At 43.8% G+C, this 6,000-nt stretch overlaps 1 long non-coding RNA gene across 1 annotated transcript in view; it reads left to right on the top strand.

The window, feature by feature from the left end:
- The first annotated feature begins 206 nt into the window (after window positions 1-206).
- The window catches only part of LOC142311029 (uncharacterized), a 65,423-nt gene continuing 59,629 nt past the window's right edge, over window positions 207-6,000 (top strand). The window contains exons 1-2 of the long non-coding RNA XR_012754233.1: window positions 207-271; window positions 651-773. This is a non-coding gene — a long non-coding RNA (uncharacterized LOC142311029). The remainder of the gene's footprint in view (window positions 272-650; window positions 774-6,000) is intronic.

Raw genomic sequence — 6,000 nt, 5'->3', positions numbered from 1 at the left:
TGACACTGAGAGGCTGAGGATGTGAGGAAAAGTCACAGGGGACAGAGTACAGACCATAATAATTATATTCTTTTCATTTTCTGACCTCACTTACTGCTGATAGTTGAGTATAGCTCTGTTCCAACACGTTTTATGGCGCTGATGTGCTTTTGACACTGTGACTAAAATTCATCACAGAACAAAGATCTTGTCCTTCAATTAGGCTGTGTGGAGTCGAAGGTCAGCTACCCAGCCGTCAGACACTGCCGGGCACCCAGGAGAGAAGATGCAAGTAATTCTTTTATTTTACTACTTCTGTGATTTTTCATACATGGTGACAGTGCTGGATAACTCCGGTCTAACAAGAGAATATAGATCAAAAATAGATACCCTAATAATGATAATCCGAAATGAAAAGAAAAAATACCCCGGCACCAATATTAAATCATTAATAGTATAAAAGTATTTATTAAAATGTATTAAAAAATAAGGTGTATTTGAGGGAGATTCCTTCTCCTTGCATAAAAAAGACAGAGCTGATCTGAGAAAGTTGGACTCGGGCTCAAATCAGAGTATTTTAAAGACAATTTAATAAATACCTTTATTCTATTTAGAATTCAGTGCTAGTTTTAGGATATTTTTTTATTTTTCTTTTCTGTTTTTATACTCAGCACACGGAGTAGTGAGTTTCAAGCAACCTGCACCGCCCCGGAGGCAACTGCATCTGTTACAAATAGACCGCTCCTGGTCTATGTGCTTTGATAAGTTGTTGTAGCTCTTCACGACAACCAGAGGTGAGGACCTCCACTACTTTCATACTATAAATCTTTCTGTGTTAATGGTATTATGCTTTGAGCTGTACTCTGCTTTTTTATCTTTTCAACTTGCTTAGAATGATAATGATGATTACATATATAACAAGACTCCCAAATAGCAGGTGAAGGGGAGAAATCAGTAATTACACTTATCGGTAATTGTTTCCTCGCTCCTCGTATTGTATCCTCGAGTTCCCATGGCACCACAGAGAGATAGGCACATCCCAAGGTAGTGGAAAAGCTGAAAGATAAAAAGAAGTACCTCCTTCCTAGCCTCAGGGAATTTCCAAAACTTAGATTAGTCTTATGTGACGCCCTGGACTAGCCAGGTAGTCACAGACATAACACCACACACACCCCCTCCCCTGGATAGTCACACCAGTCAGACAAAAACCCTTGTTGCCTCCATCCAGGATCTGATGTCCACACCAGGTGGGGCGGAGCCAGGCGGTTGGCCCCACCCACCGAGGAGTTCACAGGCCTGGAGGCATGAAAAGCAGTTAGATAGAGTTTGGAGGTGAAAGTGTGAGGAGTAGAAACTGCAAGTGTCTGGGTCGGAGCCCAGGCACTGACAGCAAGGTTGGCAGATGGTGGTGGCCGTCTGCAGGAGTTAGTGGACCTCTGCAGAACCGTAGGACCGGGGTCGGGCGGTGGCTCGCCGGTACCGAACCGGGGAGCGAAGTGAAGCTAAGCACACAGGCAGGGCCATCGGACCCCGACTAGGCTTGGAGCTGCTGATCAACGGTCAAATCCGAGTGTGACCGGAACCCCAGGGGTTTCCCAACAACCAAGACCCGACAGAAGGCAACAGTCCACATCGTGAGGATATACAGCCACCGCCATAGGCTAGAGATCCAAGGGCCAGCACCTGCGGGCAAAACGGGCTCCTTCGGTACCTATACGCCGGGGAGCGGACTACCGGGGGGCAACCACAAGAGTCAGAACATTCTAACAGGTGCAGGGAAAGACAGCCACCATCAGCTGTCCGGGGAGAGCACAAAACACTGCAGCCGGCTGCGGGACCCGTCCATCCAGCTGTTTGGTTTACCAGAGACTCTGTCATTGACTGCCTGAGTGAGTACACCAGTGCAATCCGGCACCGCGCCGCGCTGCCCCTGCAACCCTGCATCCCAGCCATCCAGCCTCCCCGTTACACCACCGGGCCCCGGGATCACCAACCCCTACCCACGGAGGGGACAACATCCTAGCTGCTCCCTACCATCGCTCCCGGGATCCCCGTCACTAGCAGCGGTGGTGCTCTTATCACCACGACCCGTGGGTGCCGTCATGAACTATCTCCCAAAACAAACCACCCCTTTTCACTCGTGGACGAGGAGCGCTGCTCAAGTCCCCAGGTCCGGCCCACTGCTCAAGCCACCAAGCAGCAGCAGAAGCCCCGGACCCAAGCGTGGTGAGCGCGTCCCCTCCGCCTGCGACACTTATGCAATCTGATTGTTCTTTTTTCAAACAGCACGTTATAGCACCCAGTCTACTGAAATAAAAATTAAAAAGGTGGGAATATAAGAGTGCTATCATGGTTCTTAGGGTCCCGTTACACATAGCGATGTATGAGCGATCCCACCAGCGATCCAACCTGGCAGGTATTACTGGAATGTCGCTACATAGTCGTTGTTGAGCTTTCAATCAGGCAGATCTCCACAGCGACCAGCCATCAGTCACCAGTCATTAGCTACCCATGTAACGACGGCTCCCTGCACACTCAGAACCAGCGCTCGTTGGTCTCCCGCCATCAAACACGCCGATGCGTGCTGCACAGCAGGAGACCAATGAGCAAAAAATGGTCCTGATCATTTTGTCACTATCAGCAACCTCACAGCAGGGGCCCACTTTCTGCTACTTGTCAAACACAGCGATATTGTTGGTGTTGTCTCTGATATGTCACAAAACCTCTGACGTTTAGGCGATCTCGTGTCATGTCAAGGACAATTCTAACCCAAAGATTAAATAATCTTCTAGGATATGCATATGGGGAAGTTCTCCTCACAAGGGAAATATTTCCCCAACTCTCCTAGCAGAAGTGATAGCAACTATAAAAACCATCTACAGTTAGATGTGTAAGGAAGATAGACCCAATAAGCTTAAATGGGTCTTTAGTTAATATATTCAGGATAGGATAGAACTACAGTATATTAGGATGGTCGATGTGTACCATTGGGGTGCCTGCCAGATTCTAAATAAGTCTGAGAGGTCACTAACTTCCTACTTTTCTGGAGAGTGTCAATAACCACATCTAATTGCCTTATTTTTGCTTTATCACTCCTTCAAGTTCCATGCCATTAGATTTTTTTTTCATCTCTAGGTGAAAAATCAGACCCTAATGTAAGAATTCTACCAGTTCCTGAAGAATCAATGGATCTGATATTAATATGGATTTTAGCATGGCTCACCAGAATGGGTCTTATCCAATGGCTCTGACTTTGTGTTCTTTGATCTTCCTCTACACTCTCTGGATTATTTCCATATGAGTAAAAGTGTAAGATATGCTGTCCCAAAAGTGGTCTTGGAGCCTACCTAACCCCTGTAGGTTGTCTAAGTGATACACTGAATACAACATTTTACTTGCCGATTTCCAAAGAGGTCTGTTTTTGAAACTCCCATAGAATTGAGATCATGGCAGAAATTTTGGGTTTGATAGATCTTGTTGCGACTTGGGAATTTTTTTGTATAATTCTCCTTATGTTTTAAATGTACTGCCAATAGTGAGACTAAAATTGATTCTGGTAGCAAAGAAATTTGTGTGCAAAAATCCATCAAAAAATAATTATTTGTTTCTCTTTGACGATTTATGTAGGACATTGTATTGACCGAATGCGTAATTTCCTCTTGTCAATGAAAGGGATCAATTCCTGATGATTTGGATTGGTGCTTGCAGCACTTTGTAGTTCAAAGGTGTTCTGAAAAAAATGAAAACCCTATGGGGTTTAAGAAAACCTAGAGGTGGCTTTACACGCTACGAGATCGCTAAAGTGATCTCGTTGGGGTCACGAATTTGTGACCCATATCTGGCCACGTCAGCGATGTCATTGCGTGTGACACCTATTAGCGATTCTGAATCGTTGCAAAAACATTCAAAATCGCTAATCAGTGACATGCCCCCCTCTTCCCAAATATCGTTGCTGCTGCAGTAACGATGTTGTTCCTCGTTCCTGCGGCAGCACACATGACTACGTGTGACACCGCAGGAACGAGGAACCTCTCCTTATCTGCGTCCCGCAACCAATGAGGGAGGTGGACGGGATGTTCGTCCCGCTTATCTTCGCCCCTCCGCTTTGATTGAGCGGCCACTTAGTGACGTCGCTGTGACGCTGAATGAACCGCCCCCTTAGAAAGGAGGCGGTTCGCCAGTCATAGCGACGTCGCAGAGCAGGTATGTGCATGTGACGCTGCTGTAGCGATAATGTTCGCCACGGCAGCGATCACCACATATCGGCCGTACGATGGGGGCGGGTGCTATCACGCTTGACATTGCTAGCATCGGTTAGCAATGTCGCAGCGTATAAAGTGGCCTTAAGCCTAATACCTCAGGGTTGGCATCTGTTGTCTAAAGTACTAGATTTATTTGTCTCCAAAGAAGTCACTTCCTATATTGTAATAAAGATTCAGCTACCAGAGAAGAGATTAAAGAACCTGAAAGGAGAATTTCTGAATGGAGTCTGAGTCTGACAATCGTAGTTATTCAAGATATGAAGATGCAGAGAATGTTAATGGAACTGCAGTTATTACCCTGATGAGCAAAAGGATAACAATGTTTTGAATGTTTCACTTTCAAGCTCCATATCTCATCATCCACTACAGCTTTAAACGTGAGACTGCTTTCATATTACAATCATCTTGTCTATTTCATACATAAATTTGACTTTCAACTATTCAGCATATCATTAGTTATATAGATTCTTGTCATGTCACTGCATTGTTACTGTTTTGCTCCTGGTGGTGGAAAAATATTTTCCTTACTGTATACTTCAAATTACAACCTTTTCTCACATTCCCTAATTGCTCAGTGTGTTATTAGTATGATTCCCAAGCAAAAGGTCATTGGTTTGAATTGAGGAGCAGCTATGAAAAAGGTTTCCCAAGAGAAGAGAAACAGCATCATCTAGCTCTTCAGTATAGGTCTCTTGGCCAAGAAAATTGCCAAACTGCATCATGTAAGTGCCAAGACAGTTGATAAAATACGAAATGAAGTCCGTCCATCTATTCAAAAGCCAAGAGGTGGACATCCAGGCATTTTTCTCTTTGGTATATATCTGGTTAATGTACGCTTTTGACCATCCCTAGATTATCTGAAGGGAAGAGGGCAAAATGGAAAATTAAGAGGTTGAGTACTGAATGAGACTGCAGTTCTTAAGTACTTCTAAATCTCTGGATAAATCAAGATATGGTAATATGGTAATATATTGTATATGTGTTAACAATTTGGAAAGTGAAAATAGACGGTGGATTTCTCCATATAGACATTTTAATATGTCAAAGATCTGCTTTAAACTTATGACTGTTCTGCAAGATCCTATGGCTTTTAGATCAGGAGCAGAGTGGAATAAAATGCATGTGTTCTTCATCAATAGTAACCCAAAATTAAAATTCTCTTCTTACACATAGAAAAAGTTACCTTTTCTATAGCCCACTGGTCTGGATAAGAGAGACGGGTGTTAGTGACTACAAATAGAAGGAAGGGAAATTATTTCCAATTAAATGATGTCTAGCTACCATGGATTGTTACTTAGTTTGCCAGGCTGGAAAGAAGTAAGCCAGTCTTCCTCCGACTTGTTTTATCCAGCCATTGGGATTTAGATTTTCTCCATGACCTGAGATTTTAAGCGAATAGGAGTTCTGTATTTCTGATAATCCCCATCTATTATCCTCACTTTTTTTTTTTTGCTGAGAAGAGTTTCAGAAGAAAAAAAAAATATTCACACAAACTACATTTACAGATGATGGCTTTTCTGATTGCAGTCATGACTTTCCCAGCCTATACTGTCAGTAAGACTTCTTTTATTGATGTCTTGTATCTGCAGTTTGTTAACCAGATATCTTTAGGGCCACAATTTTCTAACATCCTCCCAACCTTTTCTCCACCTACTGAAACATCCATGGTGCTGAAAATCCCAGTTCTGTAGTTTACAGGGCCAGTTTTAGACAAAGCGTAGCCCTGGCCAAAATTACAAGTGTGGACCCAAAGGTTAAC

Source organism: Anomaloglossus baeobatrachus, chromosome 5, assembly GCF_048569485.1.
Source record: "Anomaloglossus baeobatrachus isolate aAnoBae1 chromosome 5, aAnoBae1.hap1, whole genome shotgun sequence".
Lineage (NCBI taxonomy): Eukaryota > Metazoa > Chordata > Amphibia > Anura > Aromobatidae > Anomaloglossus > Anomaloglossus baeobatrachus.
This window is presented reverse-complemented; position numbering and strand designations above follow the sequence as displayed.